This window comes from Rhinolophus ferrumequinum, chromosome 9 (assembly GCF_004115265.2).
Source record: "Rhinolophus ferrumequinum isolate MPI-CBG mRhiFer1 chromosome 9, mRhiFer1_v1.p, whole genome shotgun sequence".
Classification (NCBI taxonomy): Eukaryota; Metazoa; Chordata; class Mammalia; order Chiroptera; family Rhinolophidae; genus Rhinolophus; species Rhinolophus ferrumequinum.
The window spans coordinates 48387635-48415587 of NC_046292.1; the positions used below are offsets into that span (position 1 = coordinate 48387635).

A 27953-nucleotide genomic window follows, 5' to 3' on the forward strand; every position below is an offset into this window, starting at 1 on the left:
ATGCTGGTGATGCTAGAAAGTGCGTCTGCTGTCATTGTAGTCCATCCTGGCTCTCACGGATGCTGGTGGCCCCTGGTAATGGGGGGGGGGGGATGTCCACATGGGTGCTGTGCATGGTCTTTTCAGATAGTGTGCAGCTTTATGCCTGTTCCCCTTTATCCCCAAGGACCCCTTCAGATTGGGAAAGTCAAGTCTTCCTTGAGTTCTGCATCTCCCTTCTCTGGATAGGTGTCCCGTCACAGGAATTCCTGAGCACCTGCCAGGTCCCCCCAGTGCCTTCTGAGAGGCTTAGGGCATAAGGGAGAGGGTTCCCATCTTTTCTTCACAGCACACTGTACCATAGTCTCTTTAAGCCTTGCTGGCCAGGCACTGCATTGGACTTTCCATGTTCGGAAATCTCTTGTCCAGAAAAGGGTCACTTGTCACTGTAACTTTAGGGTGTATATTCTTCCTCATCTTGCTCGATTCCATGACAGCACTAGTGCAGGCCTGCAGATTTGATCTCCCTAGGAAGCATTCGGCGAGGGTGGATGTCAGGACTTTCCAGGATCGATGAATGAGTCTCTAGAGGTCTCTCTCACTTAGTTCCAGCAAGGGAAAAGCATGGAGAGAGGAGGGACTGGCCTCCATTCTTGAGTTTTGCACTTGCCAAAGCTTGTAGGGACTGACAGCAAGCTTCGTAGAGTTGGTTGAATATTTAAATATTTGATGAATTATATTTCAACAGATGGATACAGGGAAAGATTGTGAGATTTTAGATAGATTAAAATGAACACCGAGGTAAGAAACCATAGGACATGTGTGGACACCAAGAAATAATCCAGTTTGATTGTGGCATAAGAGGTAATGACTAAGTTGCAGAAAGGAGAAAAATTTGGGACATAGTATGCTAGGTTAGTTTAGGAAGGGTTATGGAGCCATTAAATGTTTTAACCAAGAGATGAATAAAATTATGATTTTGTTGAAAAGCTATTATTGTGTCAATCATGGGTCCTTCTCTTAGCCTCCCTCTTTACACTGAGAATGTCTCTCAATCAATGTCAGATTATAGCAGAATGGACATCTCTAAAATGTGGAACTTGGTGAGTTCCCGGGCCTTATTGCATTTCTCAGTAGCCTATATGTGAGTGACACAACTGAATTTACGGTCCCTTGTTTATTGTCATTCCTTCCTTCATGTAATTGTGGCACATAGAGAACTCAAAAAGAGATAGTACCAATGGAAAGTCTAAGAGATAGAGACTCTTTAGTGTAATATCATCATTCAGTATCAAGTCCTTAGCTTTGATCATCTGGGCACTCAATTTGGTCAATAAAATAAGAGTTAAGTAAGCTCAGGGGGACAACTTCATCAAAATAAATGAACAGAGATTAATGTATTAACCAATTTTGTGAACTTATTAATGTTTAAATCAACCATGAGATACAATTTTAACTAGTAAATGGACCCATTTTTAAATAGTAAATGTACATGTGATGAATTTTTAAAATTTTCTTTTTCTAAATTAAATTTATTGAGGTGGCATTGGTAATAAAATTGTTAATATATAGGTTTCAAGTGTCCATTTCTTTAATACATCATCTATATATTGCATTGCGTGTTCAGCACCCAAAGTCAGTTTTTGACAAATGTATAGAACTGTGCACCATCAGCCGCAATCTGCATGTAGAACTTTCCATTATCCTTAATTGCCTGCCCCTGTGACAAGTTCCAGTCACTTCCCAGACCCCACTCTCAGCCTCAGGCAACCACTAATGTGCTTTCTCTCACTAGAGGTTAAATTTTCTTTCTAAAGCTTTCTATAAATGGAATCATATGGTATGTACTCTTTGGTGGGTGGTTTCTCTTGTTCAACAAAATGTTTCTGAGCTTCACTCATGTTGTTTCACATACCCATAGTTCATTCTTTTTTATTGCTGACAATTTTTGTTGTGTTGATATACTACAAATTGTTCATCCATTTATCTGTCGATGAATATTTGAGTTGTTTTCAACTTTCAGCTATTATAAAATGAAGCTACTCTGTATATTTATGCCCAAGTCTTTTTGTGGCTGTAAGTTTTCATTTCTCATGGTTTATTAGTCAGGGTTAAATCAAGCGATAGAAACCACACAGTAATTTGAAGGGAAAGTTTAATTGAAAAACGTGATTAAAATAATTATGTAGGTAATTATTAATAGGAGATTATTACTGGAGGATTTGAGTAATGAAGAATTGGCTACTAAGAGGTAAAGAGAATTCTGAAGAATATAAGATTAGCAGCATAGGCAGCAGCCACTGCTCCTAGAACTGAGAGAGAACACCCAAGGAGGAGGCTGCTCCCTTTCCTGAGCTGAGATCTAGGGCTCATTTGAGAGGGTACGGCCATGGCTTAGTGGATGGTAGAGAATTTCCAGGAGGTGCCTCACTGACGGGACTCCCTGGTTATCTGTCTTCAGGAGTGCTGGAGAGGAGAGGAAGTGTCCACAGGGAGGAGCGAAACTCTGGATCTCACTGCAGAGATACCCAGTAGGGGCCTGGGAAGCTGTCCAAGGTACCTGCTTGGTCATACTCACTGGGAAATTACACTATCTGGGGTACCAAGGGAATGACTGTTTGTCCAGAGCGAGCACACAGTGGCACTGAATAGGGACGTATCCTAAAAGAATGCTGAAGGCAGTTGGTCAAGTGGAGTTGCCTTGAGAGTGATTCTTCTCTCTGAATGCCAAAGCTCTTCAAGGGAAGGTACTTAACAGGAGGTACTGGTGGGGAAGCTGCTCTATGGGTCATGGGGGAAACTATTCACAGTGAGGTGCCCTGACAACGGCATTTCACTACAAAAGCTGCCTGATGGAGTGCCAAGTGAAGCTGCATTTCAGAAGGTGCCATATGCTTTTGGTCACGGGGCCCTGCAGGAAAAAATGTGTGTGTGTTACAAGAGCCTGATGTGAGTAGGACCCAAGAACCAGAAAGAGAAATGCTTTTCTTCTCCATTGCATTTCCAGAACCCTCTACTACAAAGCTTAGCATTGTATCCTCTGGCAAAGGAGAAATATTTACAGGATTCAGCTCTGCTATCAGAGCAGGCAATGAGAGGTGGATATGGAGCTGGGAGTTAATAAACTGATAACTGATACACTTGGTAAATGCATAGGAGTGGAACTGCTGAGTCACATGTTACTACTGTATGTTTATATAAGAAATTGCCAAATGTTTTCCGAAGTGGTTGTACCATTTACATTCCCACCAGCCAGCAGTGTATGAGAGTTTTAGTGGCTCCACATTATCACAAACACTTGGTATTATCAGAGTTTTTACATCTAGCTATTGTAGTGAATTTGGTATGGTATATCTTTTTGGCATATCTTTTTGGTTTTAATTAATCTTTCCCTGATGGCAAATGACGTTGATAACCTTTTTATTTGCTTATTGGTCATTTGTATATCTTTTCTGATAAGTACTTGTTCAAATATTTTATTCATTAAAACAAATTAAGTTGTAAGTGGTGTGTGTGTGTGTGTGTGTGTGTGTGTGTGTGTGTGTGTGTTTAAACACATATGTATATATTCTGGGTCCCTTGGAAGATATAAGTGTTATGAATGTTTTTTCCCAGTCTGTATCTTACCTTGGCATTTTGTGAATGATGTGCTTCAAAGTGCAGAACTTTTAAAATTTGATGAAGTCCAATGTGACAAGTTTTCATAAACAGAGATTTTCTTTTTAATCTAATAAATCTTTGCCTAGGTAGCAAATATTTTATCCTATGTTTTATTCTGTAAGTTTTAGAGTGTTAGCTTTTACATTTAGACTTCTGATTCATACCAGATTAATTTTTCTGTATGGGATGAAATAGGGATTGAGGTTTATATGGTTATGTAAGTGAATCTGTCCCTCTCCCCCAAATAGACATTCAATTGTTCTAGCACCATTTGTTGAAAATAATCTTTTCCTTCCATTGAATTATCTTGAGCACTTTGTCAAAAATCAATAGAGCATATATTCCTTGTCTATTTCTGGATTCTGTGATCTGTTCCATTAATCTATGCTTTTGCCTTATGCCAATACCATGCTGTCTTGATTACAGTCGCTTTATGGTAAAATTTGTAGTCCAACAGTGTAAGTCCTCCACATGTTTTGTTCAAAATTGTTTATGCTATTCTAGCTTTTTCTTTTTTTTGCACTTCCATACATATTTTAGAGTCGTACTGTCAAAGTCTACAAAAGAGTTTGCTGAGATTTTAATTGTAATTGCGTGCTTTGGGAAGAACTTATATCTGAACAATTTTGGTTTTATCCCAGGAATGTAAGGTTGTAATATGGTATATTTCTCCACTTCTTTAGGTCTTCTTTAGTTTCTTTCCACAATGCTTTGTAGCTTTCATTGTACAAGTCTAGAGATACATTGTGAAATTTACTCATAAACAATTCATGGTTTTAGGTGCTATTTTAAATAGTATTAAAATTTTATTTTCCAACTGTTTGTTGCTGCTAGTATATAGAAATAAACTTGATTTTTACATATTGGCATTAAATCACAAGACCTTGTTGAACTTACTTATTTGTTCTAGCAGCTTTTTTTCTAGATTACTTAGGAATTTAGTTTTTTCTTTCTTGTCTATATACCTTTTATTTCCTTTTCTCATGTTGCAGAAATGGCTAGGGTTACTACTATAGTGTTGAATAGAAGTGATAAAATTGGAATCCTTACCTTTATACTCAATATTAGGGGGAAATCATTCATTCTTTCATCATTAAGTATGATCTGAGAAGGAGTTTTTGATAGTGATATCTTCCATTGCTAGTTTTCTGAGACAAAAAAAATTATTTTTAATTAGGAAAGTTTGGGGGCATCTCTTGAGATGATATGTGTTGTATTATGTTAATGTGGTGAATTACACTGATCCATTTTTGAATGAGAAACCAACCTTACATTCCTGGGACAAATCCTCGGTTATGGTGTAGTACCCCTGTTTGTATATTGCTTATTATGGTTGGGTGGATTACAGCAATGCTATTGATAGCTTTCCTGGAATCAACGTACAGGGAGATGGAGACTCTTAAGGTTTTTTTTTGCCTCAGCCACAGAGAAGTCTTGTGAATACTGTCAGTCTCAAATACACTCCTCTCAAGTTGCCCCACCTCAGTTAAATGCCACCCTGTCTTGCCAGTGGATCATGCCAAATATTTTGGGGTCATCCTTGATGTCTCAACTTCTCTTACAAATCACTCAGTCTTTCAGGAAATTCTGTCAGTTCTACCATTAAAATACTCCAGCGTCTTATCACCATTTCCATTGTCTCCAGGCTTGTCACCATTAATGGTGTTTGTCACCACTATTTTGTACCTGGAATATTGTTTTGTCCTTTGCAACCTGTACACACTCCTTCCTTCTGTTGAATGTTGACATAGTACCTAAAGTAATGCTGTTAAAATGTAAGTCAGAACATACTAATTCTCTCCAATGGTTTTCTATCTCACCCAGAGTAAAAGCCAAATTCCTTAGAACAGTCTACAAGGCCCTTCATAGACTAACCTCAGCTACTTCTCTTTTCCTGCACACAGTGCATTTCAGACATAGTAGTTTCCTTGCTATTTCTCAAACACACTAGGCATGCTTCCCCTAGGGAATGGCGTTAGCATTTCCATTCTCTTTGTTTTTTATTTTATGAATCAGCTATCCACATTGCTTCTCTCACCATCAGCAGGTTTTTATTAATAGGTCACCTTCTCTGTTAGGTCTTTCCTGATCAACCTATTTTAAAATTATACCCTTCTCCCTCCTCCTTATTCTCTTTCTTTTCGCTATTTTTTTTTCAGTGTGATTTGTCATCATTCAACATAGCTAAATATCTTATCAATTTATTTTGTTAATTTTCTTTCTATCCCGCCTGGATGTAATTTTTTTGTATTTTAATCACTAGAATATCTCTGTTGCCTAAAACACCACTGAGAACATTGTCTACACTCGAGAGATATTTGTGGAATAAATGAATATTTGAAGTCTATTATCATAGTGACCAGATACTTGTGCCTTCCAGATGCAGTATTTCTTTTCTCTTGACAGAGTTGTACATAAAATTTCAGGTTCTTGATCTGTGACTCACACAGACCACCCTGTTGCCACATTCTCTTTTTGCAGGCAGGTTACATAATATCCATGACTAGAGCAGAGCTGTCTTTTGTATTCAAACATATTTTCTGGGCCATGCACATTAATTATTTTGCTTGGTCTTGAAAGTCCCAAAATAGACTCAGGTATATAGCTTTTTGAGAGGATACTTTATGTGAGAACTAATTTCGTGGTTTCTTTCTGAAGGTTTTCATTCTCAGATGGCAACATTAATTTAAGTTCCAGGGCAACTCATTGTAGTCATCAATAACATCTTTGAAAGTGTTAAAAATGAGTTTAGTTCAGCTGTGAACGTTTGAATTCAGATAAGCAGTGTTTATTCCTTGCCACCTCCTTATCATAAATGGTGGTTAGGTGCACAGGCTAACCCACAAAAGCCTATTATATCCCTAAGAAGCTGAATGGTAATTCTAATATCATCGTACCTATAAGAATTATAATCTTTTTTTATATGAGAAAATGTATCCGAGTTCTAAGCAGCTGTGAGGACTATCTGGCTGCAAGTTCCAAGTAATTGATTTATAGACATTGTTGGAATATAGCTTGATGACATGTTGGGGATTACATTTGCTTGGAAATATTTCATTATCTTGGATAACATATGACAATCAACCTTGAAAAATGTTGTAAAACACGAATTAGAAATCTAAAAGCGTTAAGTGGTAACATTTAGGCTCAATTTTATAGTTTTTCATCCTTCTCTCCTATAAACATGTGGCCCTTTTTACCAGCCTGTATATAGTATAGCATTCTCTTCTTTTGAGTTCATCTCACCCGGTTAGCAAATCACATATTAAGTTTGGCCATGTTAACATTTAAAAGCTTAGCAATTTTGTTAATAGAAGGACAGAGAATTTACCATAGAAAGGACCATTCCTGTGGCCCTCATTTTGTTTGCCAAGGGTAAATGAAAGACAGGAGATGCAGTTAAGCTCTGATTTCTGGTCTGGAGCATTTGTGAACAGAATCTATGTTCCAACTGTCATGATGCTCTAATTGTGGTCTCTTAGAATCTCAGAGTGACCTATAGATAAAAGAGCCCAGTTTATCCTCCAGAAAAGTGAACAAACATCCAGATCTCATGATGGCCATTGACAATATATGATTAGAATATGGGATGTCTCTGGGGTGATGCAATAACTTTCCAAAGGATTTTGTACAGGTCCCTATCTTTGTTCTCTTCAGCCTCCCTTCCATTACTTAACAACCTTCATTCTGTAATAAACCATTATGGAGAGAGATGGGAAGAGGGAACCTTTTGCTCCCATTTTAGAGATGTTTGCTTTTGGTGCTATGTGAATTCTTAGTTTTCTCTGGAACTGTTTGAATTTTATTTATTTACTGTACTGCCATATTTTGGCATCCATGCATTCTACCTCAGGTATTTGCATATTTCCCTTTTGTGCCCAGTATTTCTTAAACTGGCATGTACAGATACCTGGATCTTTGAGAAATTACTTTTGGTTATTCATTAGTACAATAAAAATGTTTAGATTTTCTGTTTGGTGATATAAAGTAATTGGCATAACATATGCTGGATTACATGGATGCTCATTTTCTGTTGGGTTTACATTTACATTGGAACAAAGTAAAGGTCAATGACATCACAATAATTAATGCAAAAATTTTGACTTAGTTTGAATTGAGAAAAGAGTTGGGAGAATTGAATTATCATACACTGGTACAGGGATGTCAAATAAAAAAGGATATATACCATGTTTATCTTGCATCGGAATGTACTGGGTGATCAGGTAGATTCTATTTTTGCACAAATTACAACAGTTCTTTCCTTTTGTTTTGCAATGCAATGAAGATATTTTTATAAGCAATATTTTAAAAACATTGGTATTGCGTTTTGGATTACTAATATGTTGTTTGTCGCATACAATGACCAAGTTGTTTGTCATATACAATGACCAATTGGTTGTCAAAAATGAGTTTCCTGTTAAAAAGTGAAAATAATGAAAATTAACCAGTGGTTAGAATATGCTCAAAACAGTAATAATCAAGCCAGTAGTAACTGATATAAAATATAAATACTGTAGATAAATGCAGCTTTCTACTAGTTTACTCAATGTTGGCAACTCAGTTTTAGAAAAACATTATATATCATATTAAATTAATGTAGCTAAATTGATTGGTAATTGTTTTGTAATTTTGGTGGGAGGAAATTCCTCCATTCTTCTTATTTCCATGTAAATAACCATTAAGGAAATATTCCTGACATCTTGCTCCAACCCTCGTTCTTGTCTATGGAGGAGGAGTGAAGTACCTGGTTGGAGGATCATAACCATCGATTCATTATAGATTGTGGCTGCTCTGTAAACCCAAACTTTCTATGAGTAGGTTGTTCCAAGATCTGGACTAGGAAGGGTTAGGGCAGGAAATGCTTATTCTTTTTTTTTTTTTTTATTAGTTTCAGGTGCACAAAACAAAGCAAGAGTTAGACGTCCATCATTTATATCCCTCACACTGTGTCAACCCCCCACGCCCCATCTGACATCACACACAGCCCTTCCAACGAAATGATTTTTCTTATGCTAAGGCATGTTCTTTAACGCCCTTATCAGTATGAAAGATGATATTTTGATCTCCAACTGTTTGTCTCTTTCTCTTGATTGGTTCTCTTCGGGGGAGAGAGAGGAATTAATCATTATTGAGCCTCTTAAAAATCCCAATAGTTTTCTTTGCACTTATTTTGTAAATTTATTTATTTTTATGGTTATAGGGGAGCAATATGCAAAGGACTTCATGCCTTTTAACGTTAAATGAATATAAGTAAAATTATAATGAAAGTAAGCCAACACCAAGAATGCCTGAGCATGCTTTCCCTTTAACATGCATCCATATCTCACTTAAGTTAGAGGAAATCTGAGGTAAGAGCACTGTCACTAACATACTCAAACTCAAACTAAAAAAGAGACTAAAGCAATCTGTCTTGAAAATTAAAAAATTAAAGTCAATTTTAAAAAATATATTTAGAATATGGTAGTAACGGTAGGTTTTAAAATTTTCCGTAATTCACCATAAAAACAACAATGACAACAAAACAACTACGATAGCCAGGACCCAAACCTATAAAAAATTATCTGTGACAAAACTAGCTGGACACACCTCCTGCGCACCGCCCTGCACACTCGCTCCCCCCACAGCACAGTTGCTCGCTGTTGCGCTGGCTGCAGCTGCGGGCCTCCGGCCCCGCCTGAGCCACTGCCGCTGTCAGCTGCCACCACTCATGCTTTGCCGGCCCCCAACCAGCAGCCCAAGGTCTTCTACAACGATGAGTGCCATGACACTGTCAGCAAGAAAATAGTCCCCACGGTCAATCGATCCACTGGTGGGGTGATCTACCAGGTAACTAAAGGCAACAAGGAAGATGTAGACAGGGCAGTAAAGGCTGCCTGGGCCGCCTTCCAGCTGGGCTGGCCTTGTCACCACACGCACGTGTCCGACAGGGTCCGGCTGCTGCACAGCCTGGCTGACCTGTGGAGCAGGACCAGACCTACCTGGTAGCTTTGGAGACTCTGGATAATGCCGTGTTTCCTGGAAAATAAGACCTAGCCGGAGGACAATCAGCTCTAATGCGTCTTTTGGAGCAAAAATTAATATAAGACCTGGTCTTATTTTGCTATAATATAATATATTATATAATATATTATATAATAATATAATATAATATAATATAATAATATAATATAATACTGGGTCTTATATGATATAATATAACGTAAGACTGGGTCTTATATTAATTTTTGCTCCAAAAGACGCATTAGAGCTGATTGTCCGGCTAGGTCTTATTTTTAGGGAAACAGGGTGGCAAGCCCTTCGTCATCTCCTACCTGGTGCATTTGGACTTGTCCTCAGATGTCTCCGTTACTATGCCGGCTGGGTGGATAAGCACCATGGGAAACACATTGCCATCGATGGGGACTTCTTCAGTTACACCGGCCATGAACCAGTGGGGGTGTGCGGGCAGATCATCCCGTGGAACTTCCTGCACTTGATGCAAGCGTGGAAACTGGGCCCAGCCTTGGCGACTGGAAACGTGGTTGTGACGAAGGTGGCTGAGCAGACTCCACTCACCATCCTCTATGTGACCAACCTGATTAAGGAGGCTGGCTCCACCCCGCCGCCCACAGTGTAGTCAATATTGTTTCTGGATTTGGCCCCACTACGGCTGGGGCTGCCATCGCCTCCCACAGGATGTGAACAAAGTGGTCTTCACAGGCTCCACTGAGGTTGACCACCAAATCCAGGTTGCTGCGGGGAACAGTAACCACAAGAGCGCGACCCTGGAGCTGCAGGAAAAGAACTCCAACGTCATGGTGTCAGATGCTGATATGCATTGGGCCAGGGAGCAGGCCCGCTTTGCCCTGTTCTTTACCTAGGGCCAGTGCTGCTGTGCTGCCTCCTGGATCTTTGTGCAGGAGGATGATTACACCCAGTTTAGAGTGCAGTGGAGCGTCACCCTGGCCAAGTCTCGGGTGGTTGGGAACCCCTTGGACCGAGCAGGGGCCACAGGTGGACGAAACTCAGTTTAAGAAGGTCCTTGGCAATATCACATCTGGGAAGGAGGAAGGGGTGCAGCTGCTGTGTGGTGGAGGGGTGGCTGCTAACCGTGGCTACTTCATCCAGCCCACTGTGTTTGGGGATGTGCAAGGCGGTATGACCATCACAAAGGAGGAGATCTTTGGGCCAGTGATGCTGATCCTGAAGTTCAAGACCGTAGAAGAAGTCGTTGGGAAAGCCAACAATTCCAACTACTGGCTGGCCACAGCTGTCTTCACAAAGGGCTTATCTGTCGCAAGCACTCCAGGCTGCTACTGTGTGGGTCAACTGCTATGACATGTTTGGGGCTCAGTCACCATTTGGTGGCTACTAGATGTCTGGGAGTGGCCGGGAGCTGGGAGAGTATGGTTTGCAGGTGTACACTGGAGTGAAAACAGTCACAAAGTTCCTCAGAAGAACTCCTGAAGAACGATGCCGGCTTCCTGACTTATCCAGTGATGCAAAGCTCAACAACAGCAGCAACAGCAAAACCAAGAAAAAAGACCCTTGCATTCCAAAAGTCTCAAAAGAGAAATTCTGCCACTACCTCTCTTGGATCAAGATCGTCCCAGAATTTGATTTCCTGTAGGGTGGGGGTGGGGAAGGGAATATGGGAAGCGTTTGAAACTTCAATAATATTAACAGCGTTCAGGGTGATTTTTCAAAAACAGATTCAAATATCTCATCCCATCCATCTGATACACGTTTGTTACTTGCCCTGATAGTGGAAGAAAAAGCCATTGTTTCCTATTGTATTAACATTGAGGCCACAGCTAGCACCTTGCTTTGTATTCTGGACTAAAACTCATTAAAAACAGTGCTGCTCTTCAAAGAATAAAACAAACAAACTAGCTAATGAAGTATGAATTCCAAAATATGATCAGGTCAGGTAGAACCACCACGAACAATAACATCTACATCATAACAAGCTCTAGATGTGACTACCTATTCCTGAAAGTACAGCACAGGAAAATGTTAAACCCCACTACAAGAATATAGTTGGCATATTCTGGTCTGAGGGAAGAAATCCTGCTGAAGAAATGACACCTTTAAGAAATAACTGAAAGAATAAAAAATAATAAAGGGACTTCAGACATATTGACATATTAGCCATTTGGGAATGTATAGATTATATTTGGATCTTGATTCAAAAAGTATAAAAATTAAAAGACAATATGAATAAAACTGAGTGTTTGATTATATTAAGGAATTATAAACTACAATTTTTAAGATGTGATAATAGTATTGTGCTCATTTTTAACAGAATCTCTAACTTGTGCAGCTATGTAATAAAATATTTATAGATAAAATAATATAATGCCTAAAGGAGAGAAAATAAAGTGAGGTACAGATGAAAACAGATTGATCATGAATTAATTTTTGAAACTGGGTGATTGAGGTTCATCATACTTTTCTCTCTCTAGCGTAGAATATGTTTGAAATTTCCTTTAATAAACTTTTTTTTAAAATCAAGTAAGGGAACAAAAGGATGTTTAAATGAGAATATCAGGACCAGAGGGTGGGCTATAAGACTTTTGAGAAAGTGTTTTCCATAGTACAAAGCGAAGGAAGGCCAAAGCAGATTTCAAAATCCTGAACATCTAGTAAAAATGATTCCAGTTCTGTTCAAATATTATGGCTACCTAGTAATGGGCAAGAGCAGATAAGTGTAACACGCTTTCTTTTTAACTTTGTAATATATTTGTGTTTTACTTAAAAAGGTCTGTCTGACAGACTGGCAATTCTCCCGACTTTTTACCCAACCAAGGCCTCCCAGCATGTGTGATGAGAATGGATTATAGACTTGCTAGAGCCCTTGGGGTGGCTGGGACATGTAATTTCCTGGACTAGAAGTTTCAGCTTCCAGCTGTAAGTGGTCTTGTTTTTTTAGTCTTAATATAATATACTGATATTCTAATTTCTTATACCCTGTGAATGCTTGGGAAACACTAAACTAAATCATAAATCAGATTTGTTATCCTCTCTACTTAGGAACTGTTCTCTGTGGCCTACATTGTTGTTCAGAGTGGTCAGTGCCTTTTTTCAAATCAGAGAGACGTACTTCAGAAAGGAACAGATGTCAATCTGTCAACTAACAGATATCTATTGGTTTTCTAGGCATAGTGGGTAGGGAGAATATATACTTTGTGTTCCTTATAAGAATACCTTAATTTCTCCACTGACTCTGCTATTGCAAATCCCACTGACATTGATATTATAAAAGTCATCAGTTCACTCGCTTGATGGTCTTTCAACAAATGAGTTTAACGAATGGTTAACAAATGTCTGATTCAGGGCTGGGTCCTGGAGACAAAGGGGTGACTATGTAAAACATGGTTCTTGCTCCCCAGTTCTCGTCTTAGTACTCAGGCTCCTTGTCTTCAGTGCTGAATTGGACATTAATGACCTCTACGTCATAGAAACTTTCTAATTCTTAAGGTTCCAGAGGGCTTCCTAGATTCCCTGTGGCCCACGCAAATTCTATCAGTCAGACAATTCACTGATTGCTGCTGCCTCTGATGAAGTGTAGGCATTTCTATCATCATCTCCCATTCACTGAACAGCAGGGGAGCATCCCAGTAGGTTTCAGGCTCTGGGAACCCTGCTCTCCAGTGGGAAACCAGGATTGTTAAACACTGTGATGGTACAAGAATGTGTAAGGAAGAGAGACAGTTTTGAACAACATTGCCTGGTGGCTAAGGGAGGGCTTCACAAAGTGTGAAAATGAGGCTGGGTTTCAAAGGATGGTATACAGAGTTGGGATAACACTTTCCTTGCATTGCTGCTCCCTCTTCCAAGTAGCTGAGGTTGGCCGTAGAGCACTCATTTATTTATTCATTCACTGAACAAATATTTATCAAGAACCTACTATGTGACAGGACCTTTACGAGGCACTGATTCAGCAGGTGAACAGGCACCAATCCATCAAAGAGACAATATGTGGAATACAGATAATCTGAGTCAGGGATGGCGGGTGGAAAAATAGGGGCAGACTTTCACAGATCTCATCCAGGTAGTAGAATGGGAAATGGGAAACCATCTAATTCTTGGCAGATGCTCTATCCTCAGAAATTTGGGATAAATAAATGTAATTATTTAAAGTTTAAAGTTTTGGGATTGTGAACTAATGTTAGTTGTAACATTTCTGAAAGGGTGAAACAGCAAGGGGTGTGTGTGTGTGTGTGTGTGTGTGTGTGTGTGTGTCTGTTAGGTACAAAGAGTTCAGGAACTTACAGAATGTCACAGAAAGAATTTGTGAACAGCTGATTGTAACTAATTATTGTGAAATGAAGTAACAGTTGTCAGTTTCCCAACGACAAGAAATTACATCCAAGAGTATTGGAACTCCACGCTGTTTTTCTGAGAGGGAGGCTTCATTGTTTGTGCATATATGTTAATAACTGACTAAAGTCCACTCCTTATAATTTCTGAGGTGATGTTTGTGTTAATTTATTTGTGTTGAGTTTTAGTCACCAAAGTGCTGTAATAGAGCCACACTTGCATTTATCATATTTTTAACAATGTCTTTTTTTGTGTGTCTTTTAGTATGAAAGAAAAAATTCCAGTTATTTTTAAATTATAAGTCATGATTTTTTTTTTGTCATCTCATGGAAATGCTCCTATAAAGGCAATTAGAGCCTTTAGTTGTTATCTCCATAACTTTGACTGTTTTTATTAGAGACAATGAAAATATGAATATGATTGTGGGAAGGATTGGAGAACCAAGACAGCTCACATATGTCATAAGATTAATTTTAGACTTGATATTTTTTCCATTCAATGCTGACTTACTTTCTCCATTGTTACAGTATCATGCAAAGTTTAAAATATCCAAGAAATTTTTACCAGGGAGACAGAGAAAATTATTTCCCAAGAGGATTGATTCATTATGCATTTATATTCTTCTCCAAGCTGGATACATTTTAGAGCTAGGCCAAGAAATTTGTAAAATGTTTGCATATCCTAACCATGTCTCCAGAACCAACATATTCATTCTCTTAGATGTTATTTTGTCTTCACATCATGTCCTAGAATGCTCACAACAGCACATTCTATTTCTTATTGAACACCAAGTTATTTTATCAAAGGATATTATTTCTCAGTCATCTTCCACCAACCACTTTACCTTCCTTGCCACTAGCCAAAAACAAAACACAAACAAACAAAAAACTAAACTAATATTTTAAAGAATAGGGGGTTAAAATTTTACTTTCTACTTAGAATACATAAAAATCATCCAGAGGGTATTTCGGGTATAATTTTAAGAATCAAAAACATTTCCATCTGATTGCTTAGATATCACTCCTTAGTAAGTCTTTGACACTAACAAGAAAATCAGCAAAGTAGTTATAATGCACTAATTCATATTTCAAATTACCAATAATGAAAGTCTGAAGTGAGAGGAGTGAGACTACATTTTCATTTTTTCTATGTAGATCAGACCATTCAAGTACGTTAACCAGCAATAATACATCTATCTTATTGTCACCATATGGGTTTGACTAAGCCCATTCTTGTTTAATTTATAGCCATGAAAAATTATCAGAGAGCATAGAGATAGAGAGCAACATGTTACAACTTAGTTAGGTCCAGTTATAGGTAATTTTAATGGTCTAAAAGCCAGGTAGGTAAGAAAGACAGTATCTGGGTCAAGAGAGTTGGACCTATCAAGTTAGAGATGCCAAAATTAGAAGGGCCATCCCATGACAGCCTCATGTCCAAGGGCAGCACTGCAGCCCTGGAACATAATCAGCTTTAAGATCCTGGCTGAATACTTTGACCCAGAACCAGGGGGCAATAACAGGGACCTAGTACCAGAATTGGAGTTCAAGATACAGATTTGCTGCCAAGGAAAAGATAGAGGCTTGGCTCTTAGGGTGAGACCTAGACGCAGAACTCTTCAAATGGCAGGCTAATTTGATCTGTTGTGAGTATGTTTTAAATCTCCTCAGAACTAAAGTCAGACTTGGTCCTAGACCTGGGGTGCTGGACCAGGGCTTTCAGGGGAGAGTTAAGTTATAAAATTTTCCCAGTTATAATTTGTTCCCTAGTGAAACACAGTTCTTTTTTCTCTAATCTGAACTGGTCCTCTAGTTTAACTGCTAACTAATGTGCAGCATGGTGGTTGACCATGGAAGTTCTAGTTCTAGTGTTAGATTCCTGTCTAGCTTTGGGACCCAGGTCAAGTTATTTAACTTCTTAAAGCCTCTGTTTCCTTATCTATGAAATGAGAATAGAAAATTATTTCACAGCCTTATTGTTAGGATTGACGTAAAACAGTTGGCATAATGCCTGGCACATAGCTCATTAGAATTTGTACTTTATTTTTATTTCTAACTAGTTACCAGGTATAAAAAGGGGCCTACGCTTTTGACCAAAATGTTGCTACTCAGGCACGAGTTGACATAGAGCCTTCCATCATCTGATCAGACATTCTGTACACTACCCCTTCTGCCTCTCTCATTGTGCCTGTCACCTGGCTGAATTGTGTGACAGTTCCATAATAAGTATCAATAAAAACCCTGTAATAAAACTTGCCAAGAAATATAACATCTGAAATTCTATCTCTAGACATCTGTTTAATATATTAATCAACTTTGCCTAAGCTCTAAATATGACTTTTCACTCCTTCATACAACAGCATATGGAGTGTTTTTTTTTGTTTGTTTGTTTTGTTTTTTTGTGTGTGGATATGATTCTTTTGTGAAAACATTAGTATTATACTAGGAATAAGATGCTTTAACATGCTTAAAAAAAAGTGTAGGTGAAGTTAAAAATTGTTTTCTTAATGGTTACTGTTTTGCTCATGATTAATTTCATGGGAAAAATCTGTACATATATTGTATAAGTTATCCAATTTTTTCCTTTTTGTTTATCAAATTCATGTGTGTTTTTTAATATTTATAAGTACCAGATTTAGCCATATTTTAGAAAATGGAATTTAAAAAATTCCACCTACACACCAAATTATTTAGGACTTTGAAATCAGTTTCAGAAAAATGGTTTTTCATGAGTAATGAAATAATGAATGGTTATATTTATGAGTAATGAATTTTATGTGCAATCTGTTGAATAAATGTTCATAATTAATGACAAATAACAAACACAGTGGAGAGACAGATTTTCGCCTCGAATAATATACAGTCCTTAAAATGTAATCATGAGCCGATACTCTCAGTAAGGCCAGTGTTTCAGCTGACTCTGGGTTCACTATGAGAATGGAAAGTAAATAAAGAACAGTGGTGGTTTAAGTGTTCCTTACTTAGTACTGAGATCAAAGACTTACAATTCTGAAGCAAAGCAGCCTTGTAAGCCTCAGCACTCAATGAATAGATTGGTGAAGTAAATCTCAGTTCACTTATTTAAAGAAGAGATAAAAGTGGCTATTTAGCCATCACAATTTTCAAATAAGGAGACAGAATGGCAGTGATAATGGATGTGGACTTTTTTTCTGTCTTCAATCTATCAGCATGCTTCATTGAATCCTTACTGTATGCAAAGCACTATGTGCCAAGTACTGTATATTAACCATTGTGTTGGGATATAAAAAAGTACAATAAAAGCACTCATGTAGCACATTTCAAGTGAAGAAAATTCTTTTGCTTATATCATCTCATGCAATATTGACAACATCCTCGTGAGGAAGGAACACAGGTGGTATTATTTTTTCCACTTTATAGATAAGACAACTTGAGGTCTTTGCAAATTAAATGGTTAGCTCAATCACCTGCAGAGCTGGTATCTGGATCCAAGTCTTCATATACAAATATTCATCTATTCAAAAATATTTATGGAGGTCCTACTCTGTGCCACTCACTATGCCAAGTCCTGGTGCTATTGTAACAAGTCCCTGCTCTTCCGGAGCTCACATTCCAGGAAGGGAGGTGGGAAAAGAACCATTCCCAGTAGAAAATGTTGGGCTCTGGATGGGTTGTGCAGAGGCAAGTGAAGTGCACTCACAGTTCAGAGAGGGACATCCTTTGGGCTCTGGCAAGGAAGGCAGGGATTTCTGCTGGGCTTTGAAGTTGTGTGTGTGTGTGTGTGTGTGTATGTGTTTGTGTGTGTGTGGTGTGTATGTGGGGTTCCTCTTCAAAGGGACAGGGAGATGGCAGGAGCAAGACATAGAACTCAGGAGGGTGAGATAATTAGATCAGCAGTGTTGGAGGCAGCAAAGATGATTGGGAAGAAAGGCTGGCATTTGTGTGCCAGAAAGCCAGGCACAAAGTTTGAGATGGATGAGGTAGGGATCACTGAGGTTTTCTAAGCATTAAGGGGAAAAAAAAAAAAGAAGAAGAAGAAGATTAATATGGTAGAATGTGATGTGTGAATTATAAAGTGTGAGATAAGATGCAAAAAAAAAAAACCCTCAGTTTTTAAATGACTAGTTTAAGACATTTATCTTCTAAAATTACCTATGTTGTATGAAAGCAATTAGTACGATAATCATCACAAAACTTTCCTAAATTGTTCTTTTTGAAATATGTAAAAGACATTAAAAATATCTGGGGACTTAGTTAGGCATTTAATATAAAAGAACTCTTTTAATGGAATATATGAAAATGAACTATTTTCTTTTGTTATCAAGATGTTTTTCCATCAGATCAATGTCTAAAACCAATATTTTATAGAAGCTCTGAGTTTTACATATATGTGCTGGGGCTTGGTGTGATACTTCATAAATGAAACGAGATTTTTGCCAAATTCTGATTATTTTTCTCCTTCATAGTTTATTTAAGGATATTCTTTGTAAGTTCATTTTTTCTTTACAGTATACTCTAATCTTCTTTCTAATGCAATTCATTTATTTTCATATACAAATTAGTTAAGAATTGATATACTGTGGAGGGGGAGGATGAATTTCTTAGTATTTTTTTTTAATTAAAGTTTATTGGGGTGACAATTGTTAGTAAAGTTACATAGATTTCAGGTGTACAATTCTGTATTCCATCATCTATAAATCCCATTGTGTGTTCACCACCCAGAGTCAGTTCTCCTTCTATCACCTAAGGGGGAATTCCTTAGTATTTAAAGAATGATGTAGATGAAAAGTTTATTACATATCCTAAACCTCTGTCTTCAACCAGAATCACTTATAATTATTTTATTATCACTTTTATTCTAGATTTCCCCATTAACAAGTACATACACAGTATGTTTATTTTAAAATCACAAACAATTTTTTGGTATTTTAATGCTCTCAATCTTTGTAAAATTTAATTAAAACATGGTGTCTAAGAACTTGTCAGTATCTGTCGTTTAGAATCATAAAGCTCCTTATGGATATCACAGCACACAATGGAAAAATACTTATTGTTTTGTCCATTGATTAAAACAAATATTAATAGATACATATATATTACACACATGTGTGTACATACATACACACATGTGTGTAAAATTTTATTGTTAGGTTTATATTTATTAATTTAGAAAAATAAAATCGACCTATCATTTCATTTACTACTAAATTTGTTTTTATTAGTGTCAGTGCATAGGCCAAATTCTTCAGGTTCCTCATCAGTAAATTATTTAAATTATTGGTGGTCAGGACTCCCAAAATATATGATCTTAAAGCTGTTGATTAATACATTTCTATAATTTATGACACATTGTACATATATGGAATTATTAATCATTGCTATCTGTAGTCATACAATTTGAAATATTTTCATGGTTGGGAATGATAGCCTGAAAGTGTGTTTCTGTGTAACATTTTCAAATGAATGCAATTAGCAAAGAAGTTTTCAAATATTACAAAGTCAATATGAAAATTTTTAGAAAATACTTAAATAAGGAGAATATCTAATTTGTTGAGGAGTTATTAGTTGCCAAGGAGTATGTATCCATATTCTTTACACACTTACCTTCACATATACTCGATGAGATGTGTTATTGTTCCCATTTTAGAAATGAAGAAACTGAGACACAGAAAGGTGATACCCTGGTTTCTCCCTTCTCTTGCCCTCCAATCTCCCATCAGTGTTTCTGTTGGCTGAACCCAGCCAGAAATCTCTGTCAAGGCTTCTTAGGAAATGCAGGATTCAAAGTTCAATACCCCTGAAACACAGACTAAACCAGGGGACAGGTAAAGAGTGGAACCCAGGCCCAGAGCTAACCCATACCTACCATGTAGCAGGCACAGGTGTATGCTGTTTTTTTTCTCCTGGTATTTCCAAGGTTCCATATGAAATTTTACTTGGTCATTCATTTATTTAACAAATGTTAAGTACCTGCTAGATGAATGAGATTCAAAGATATATAAAATAAACATCTTAGTAGGAGAAGATATAAGTTCACTAATAAATAATGGGGAAACATAAATAATATAAAGTTAATATGTATGAAGAGCGTTATAGAAGAGAGATTGAGAAAAGATTTAATTTGAATCAGAGGAAGCAGAGTGTGAGAAGCTATAGAGAAAGAATGTGATTTGAACTGGATTTTGAAAGAAGTAGGAGATTGTCTGAAATCCAGTTAGGTAAGCATTCAGGCAGAGGAAAGGCGTGAATAAAAGCATTGAAAGATTTGTTTATCAGGTACAATGAGTTGGCCTTTATAGCTAGGGTACAAGGGATCGGAAAGAAAGTGGAACGAGAATGGTCAATTGCCCTTTAGCTCAAGGTCACTTAAACATTGAAGAGTATCGATTCCTAGCTGGGTTTAAGTGCTATTTACTCCCTAGATTATTGAAGGTTAGTTGCAGCCATCTTCTTTCTGTTCTCATTCCTTCTTAGACCTGCGCAAGGTTAATGTTATTTTTAGGTCTGCATATCTTCCTTGCTTTATATAAGGACTCTGAAATGGAATTACATAAGGGAAAATGCAGTGTGCTTGCCTTCCGCAAATCATTAGTATTTCTGCTTCCCCAAATATTCCTATGCTCCTGATCACTGCAAGACATGCGAAGGTGATGCATATGTGCCTGGCTGTTCACTTTTTGTACGTTTCCTGGCTTGATTTGAGGTCTGGTCAGGGACGAAATAACGTGGACAATAATTCAAGCTGTGCTGTTTCAGCTTCCCTTTAATACCTGGACAGAAGGAGTTTCCAGTGATGTCAGCCACGGTGAACACCTCTGCTGACTTGTGACTAGTGAGCACTCGGAATTTAGACAAAAGTGAAGCAGGCCAGGCCTGAGTAGGTGGCCATCAGTACAATGTAAATCTTTTGAGTAGCAAAATATTTTCCTACCTGTGCTGGTCATTCTGTTTGCATCTCCACATCCATTCTCTGCTCTTCTCTGTGCTCTGGAAGGCTAGCTCAGGGAGTGTACTACAGATACTCCCTCGCTCTTGGAGTTCCTATTGATTCTGGCTTATGGGAGGCAGTGGAAGAAGAGAGGACAGGTGAATAGACTTGAGGTATTTGTTATCCCTCTTCTTTGCTCCTTCTTTCCCTCCTTCCCTCCCTTCCTCCCTCCCCAAACTATGAAACACTATAGTTTTGGCAGAGGTTGTATTCCCTCAGTTTCTGTTGGGTAACCCCTCATTCTTGAATTCAGCTCTTAGCAAATTTCAGAGTACTGTCCCCTTCCCTTGTTCCTTCAGGTCCAGGGGTGATCACAGTTCCCCACTGTTGCTAGTGCTTGGGTGCTTCACCATTTTTTGCCAGTTTCCTTAACCCTGCCTATTTCTCTGTACAACGTCCTTTGTAGGATTAAATGCTCTTAAATTAAACCCTTCGAGTCTTCTCCATTTGCACTCTGGATGCTGGGCTGAACCCTCCTTCAGGACTGAGGAATGGCTGTCAGCTCTCTCGGGAATTGTCCTCAGTCAGTTGCACTCACCAAAGTCCTGTCCCCTTCCCAGGGCAGCCTGCATCCAATGACCGATCAATGTGGGGTATAAAGGGCTTGGTCCTTTGGACCCAATTTGGGACAGCCACAGGGTTGTTTGAGACCTTTGTTGAGACTGTCCTGAAGCTCAGGTGCCACCCTGCCAGACCTGCTTCCTCGGCCTCGTTTCCACAAATGAGAATCCTAAGAGTGCTCCCTAATTATGATCTGGAATGCTGATCTCAGCCTCAGCATCTGCTTCACAGAGAGGCCAGTTTACAACAGTCATTCTTTAAAAGCATGTGTACAGGCTAATTCTTGTAAAGGCTAATCATTTTCTTTTGCCTGTAATTACCAATAGGACCCACAATGGGCACAGCTTTCTTTCTGTATCTTTCCAGTTCCTTTTCCTGAGGTCTGTTAGGGTCTCTTATTCCCTTATGTCAATCTGTGCTCTTGAAAATGATCTGAAAATACTAATTAAAGCAACTTTAAACTACCAATTTATGCCTACTAAGTCAGCAAACATTTTAAAATGTAACAGCATGCAATATTGTTGAAGTTGTTACGATTAAGATATATTTATACACTGTTGATGGCATTGCTAATCAAAATAACTCTTGAGAAAAATAGCATTGCATGATGTTATATATCACTATGCACTTTGGCCTAATAATCACTTTACTGAGAATTTGTTCTTAAACAATTGAAAGGAAGAACAACTCTATAGGCACAAGTTATCATTTTTGTTGAAAGAAGAGACTACCACTCAATATCTGAAAAAAATACTGAATTTCTTACTTTTTTAAGCAAGGGAGAGCTTTGTTTTTTAGGCATGGGCCTTTCTGAGCAAAGCACGAATCTGATTTTGTAAGATTTAGGGAAGTATGTAGTTTCGGCATTTGGGGGCCTAAAACAACATGGGACTGTTCAGTGATTGGTTGATCCTTGGTTGTAGAAGCATGGTTACCAGTGTGTGTCTGATGCTGACTGGCTGACTTTCAAAAGTATGGTCAAGGAAGTGAGGTTGTTTCCAATTGGCTGACTTTCAGAAAGAACCCTGAGGTTTCATTGATTGGCTGACTTTCAGAAACCTGGTTATTGAGATAAGTTGTCATTGACCAATTAAATAAGTTTCAACACAGCTGGGTAGCTATTTAGTACTACTGAAAAATCAGTTTTAGAAGTGTAGGGATTTTTTTTTTTCTTAGCAGCATAGTCTCTAATAAAACCCTGGATATAATCTCAATATCTGATAGTGTGCAAGTGGTTAAATAAATTATGGTGAAGGAACAATGGATATTATTCTGTCAATAACAACTATTATATCGAATAGCCACACGGTGAAGGGTTTATAATGTAAGGATAGGTTAAACAAAGGATTTTGAATTATATTTTCTTCTTGATGGTAACTATTTGAAAAACTATGTGTATGTAAAAGTATTAGCTCACAGAAGAATGATGAATGAAATTTTTATTATTTTATATATGCTCACATGGTTTGTATACATACAAACAGGTAATATTTGTCAAAAAGATTTCACAAGAAAAATAATCTAATATTGCAGCAGGTAATAGGAGTGTTTGAATTTTCATAAAGAATATTGAAGATCAAAATGATAAGATACAAATAAACTAATTTCAGTTTAGGCTGTAAGAGTGGAAAGAACACTGAACTTGGAATTGAGATCTTAATTTGAACCACATTGTTAGACATCTGACCTTGGGCAAACCATTTGTCTTTTCTGAGCCTTATTTACTCATCTGCAAAATGGGACTAGTCATTATATACCTTATGGGGTTAAGAGCATTAGATGAGACTCTTATGTAAAGTGCTTTGTAAAGCATTGTAAAATGATATGCACATTCTATTCTAATTCCTTTACTTTCACACTTCAGTATTTTTACTATGGGTAACTCAAAGCTAATTGCTAAAAAATATAAAATAAAGTGAAATCATAAATGTTTTCAAAAATGAAAATGCTCCATACTATCAAGTAGGTTTAGAATTGAAGCCAAGGAAGGCACATGCTGCTGCTGAAAATATTTGTCCTTTTAATGAGGTGCCAGAGAAGTTGGCATCTGCCTGAGTGCTGGCAGAGGAGAGATGGGGGCAGCCTTCCTGGCGCACTCTGGCAGGCCTCCCTCTGTGTGGCTGCTGCTTTACTGGGGGCATCCTAGGATAGACACATTGATTAGCTTCATGGGATGCACCGTTCACTTCTTCAGAAGTTTTTTTTTGATTTGGGATCATTGTGTTCAGTAGACATCCTCATGGAAAAGCTACAAGGCTACAGAATACATAACGCTGCTATGAACAACAAATGTAGCACAGATTCCTTTCTGCATTATGAATGCAGCAAGCCTCTACTGCATTCATAATCCTACCAAAGATTAAGCCTTCTCCCAAACTGAATCGTGCCAAGGCTGAATAGCTATTAATCTGGCAAGCTCATTAGTTATAAAGTTTAACTTTCTCCAATTTAAGCAGGTAACCCATGCATGAAAAAACTCCTATTTGTACCACTGAGAATTTGAGGACTTTAGAATCGCTGGAACTGCAAACCTTTTTTTTTTATTTTTTTAATTGGGGAAGGGGAGAGCAGGACTTTATTGGGGAACAGTGTGTACTTCCAGGACTTTTTTCCAAGTCAAGTTGTGGTCCTTTCAGTCTTAGTTGTGGAGGGCGCAGCTCAGCTCAAGGTGCTGTGTTCAATCTTAGTTGCAGGGGGCGGAGCCCACCATCCCTTGCAGGACTCGGGGAATTGAACTGGCAACCTTGTGGTTGAGAGCCCACTGGCCCATGTGGGAATTGAACCGGCAGCCTTCGGAGTTAGGAGCATGGAGCTCTAACTGCCTGAGCCACCCGGGCGGGCCCTGGAACTGCAAATCTTTTCATGAATTGGGGAATTCTGTCATTTAAAGCTTGGTGAATTTGGTTTTCACCTGTCAGCCAAAATCCAATGTCATCTTTGCTTGTTTTTCAAATTCAGTTTAAATTTTTCTACTTAAATGAAACTTAAAAATTTAAAGATAATTCGTTTGCGTTATGTTGGTATGTATTTTCGTGGAAAGACCATTTCTGTGTCTGCTCTTATATGAATGCATGAGTGAATATGTTGTTGAGTACATAAAGTTATATGTCTGTTTTAATACAGTTAAAATCTAAAATTTGAAGTTTAATCAGCGGATAAATTAGACAACACAGCAGATACAGATATACTTAGTCTCAGTATTGCTTTTCTTACTCTGGTAAGTTGATTATCCAAACCAACTTAATCAATTAACAAACTAGGCATTGTGACAGATTAAAATATACATGTTTTCAGTCTTAATGTAGTTTCACTCTACTTTTAGAGACAAAATAAGGTCGATCAATGAAAGAATAATCGAAATCTGCTGTAATCAGAGTTGAGTGAAACATAGAATCCTATGAGAGAGATGGCGTTTAAGCTGATTCTAAAGAATTTGGATACATGGAGAAGAATGGACAAGCAAAAGAAATAATTGTATGCCAACATCTTGAAGGGACATACCATGTTTCCCTGAAATAAGACCTAGCTGGACAATTAGCTCTAATGCGTCTTTTGGAGCAAAAATTAATAAAAGACCCGGTCTTATTTTACTATAGTATAAGACCAGGTATAATATAATATAATGTAATGTAATGTAATGTAATGTAATGTAATGTAATGTAATATAATACCGGGGTCTTATATTAATTTTTGCTCCAAAAGACGCATTAGAGCTGATTGGCTGGCTAGGTCTTATTTTCGGGGAAACACGGTAGTACGGAATATTTGCATCTGTTTTCCAAGTGAAGGCTGCAGTCCTGCATCTTTAATCGAAACACACACACACACACACACACACATTTAACAACAACCAAGGGATTGAGATGAGCAGTTTATGCAGTGGTTAGGAGCATTTGCTCTGGAGTCAGGCTGCCTGAATTTCTGTCCCAACCTTTCTTATTAGCTCTGTGACCTGGGACAAGTCATTAGTTTCTTCATCTACAAAAGCAAGGATGATTACACTGCTGCTCGATGGAAATGTGAAAACTGAAGGAGGTAACGTACTTAGAATAGTAGTGCCTGGTAAATGCTTATTGTTATCATTTGAAGTTATTTGTGGAAGATGTCCCTAATTTTGTGAACTTTGATATATTGCTAAAGGCTTCTTGAGACTGGAACTTGTGTCTTTCATTTTTAATTAATGAATTCATTTACCATTCAGGTTTTGTCCATCCACTTATACCATGTGCTGAAGGTGAGAGGTTATCTAATCGACATCCAATCCTTTAACATTTTGAATAATCAGTATTTGGTAAATTAAGGTAAATAATTATCAGCTGATGGAAATATATGTTGTCTGAAGAGTTAGTCACTCTTTCTTCCTTGATAATTACAGTTATCATAGACCTTATAAGATGTAGTATAATTATACTTCTTTGATGTATCATCTTCTGTGTGTCTGTCCCAGTAAAGGTACTAGCCTATCTTATCTGGTCAAGCTCATTGTTACAAAACATGCCTTTCTTGTTTCAGTAATGCAGGTGTGAGTTACATAAGAAAATGTTGAATAGATTTACATCAATTCATCTAGTCTGAGTTATTTCATTTGTGTGATATTTCAGTGTTTTAATGGCTGTAAGACTGAAAGGATTTTTCATTTGATGGAAGTCATGGCAGAATTTTTAGGGTAAAGTGTACTAATAGTAGTTGGCATCTATATAGGTTGTTTTGATTAATATTAAAAAGAACGTAGCATTTTCACTTCTCATTGTAGAAAATGAAATGTGCCGTTCAGAGGTCAGTGGTTCTAGGAGTCTTTACTAGAATTGGATACAGCCTCTGATGTATCATCCATGATGACATCTGTGATCTGATAACCTTCTTTATAATTGTCCTTTTCGCAAGGAAAGCTATATTGTTAAGTCTCATCTGTAGATGTCTTGTTTTTCATTTCAATTTATCTACTTATGCTTTGATACGGGAGAAACTCTTATAATAGCAATTCCCCAAATTTTGCTCCCTTGCCTTTTCAAACCTAGTAAAGCCATAGAATCATAAAATTCTAGAGCTTGAAAGGAATAGAAATTATCTTCCATAGTCCCTTTATTTCACTGGTGAGGAAACTGAGGCTTGTGGAATTATCTTCCTTGCTTAAGACCACAGTAATTAAAACGTACTAGAACTAAGGTCTTCTGTTTCCAACCTACCAATCATAGACACTGATAATATTGATAGTATGTAATTGAAGAGCATCTGACTTAAACATTTTGACAGGGGCAACCATAAGTGGGCTACGACTTTTAAGTTGAATGATGTTTTTTAAATAGGTTAGGATCTTGTTTTACCGTTAAAAGGAATCACCAAACAAAACATACCCAAAACCCTTTTTATTCCTTTCACTCAACTACTAAGTCTGTAATGTCATGATGCCTCTAGCTCCCAGTTTGTAAAACAAAATTGTGGATATTGGATATAAACTCTGTTCATTTAATCTCTATTTCCACTTAGAAATATATGTGCATCTGCACCCATCCTAACCCCAGTGCATGCTTCTGTCTGAGGCTAATTGTCTATCGATGCTGTAGATTTCAACTCCTCTAGTCCATCAATTATCCTTTTGCCTTCAATCTCTCCTTCTGTATCAGTCTTTCCCTTTTAACAAATAGACTTATTCAAGTCCACTCCTACTCAAAACAACAACAAAATGTTTTATTCATTGTTTGTTGTTTGTTTTTCTCTAGATGTTATTCTCTTATCTCCTTTTCTGTAGAGCTAAATTTCGTGAAGACTTTGCCAACCTATGCTACCTCCATTTCATTAGTTCAAATGCACCCCTTAGACAGTACTTAGGAGTGAAATTGTAGTTAGTAGAATAAATAATATAGTGTTGAAAAGTAAAACATGTTTCCTGAAATAAACAACAATGAATAAAAACAACTCCCCATAATAAATGTATAAAATTGTAACTTAGACTAGGAATTAAGTATCACACAATTAATAAAACATGGTGTTTAAAATGGACTCTTATAGGGCAGCCATCTCACAAATAAGCTACTTAATATCATTATGATGGGATATAGAATATACCTGTCCCTTGCTTAGGTATTTGAATTTATGTTTTAAAATCCTGATTAGTAAAAAGGTCTTAAATGAAAAAATATTTTAGTTAATTTTCATGCAGAAAATATGATTCATTTCATTCTATCTCATTATACTCAATTTTCATAAATTAAAAAAGCATCCATTGAAAACAAGCTAATAAGTAGTAAACAATAATATGATAAATGTAGTTTGTACACAAAATGCAATGTAATGAACACTTACTCGTATACTTACCAAATGACTCAACTATCCCCATCCTAGGTATTTACCCAAGGTAAATAAAACCCTATGTTCATACAAATATTGTATTATACTTGAGTGTTCACTACCGCTTTGTTCATTGTAACCAAAACCCCCAAACAACCCAAATATTATTAATTGGTTAATGGATCAAGTCCATGGAA

The 27953-nt window shown here is 37.4% G+C and overlaps 1 protein-coding gene and 1 pseudogene across 4 annotated transcripts in view; both read left to right on the forward strand.

Annotated features, from left to right (window-relative positions):
* The window catches only part of PDE4B (phosphodiesterase 4B), a 483376-nt gene that overhangs the window by 51421 nt on the left and 404002 nt on the right, over window positions 1–27953 (forward strand). The window contains exon 1 of one of the 4 annotated variants that reach the window (XM_033114618.1): window positions 2459–2535. The exons of the other annotated variants lie outside the window; for them this stretch is intronic. The gene's annotated coding sequence lies outside the window, so the exon portion shown is untranslated. Of the gene's footprint in view, window positions 1–2458; window positions 2536–27953 lie in introns of those variants that run through there. 4 annotated transcript variants of the gene reach the window in all.
* Window positions 7846–11085, forward strand: LOC117027087 (aldehyde dehydrogenase, mitochondrial-like; annotated as a pseudogene).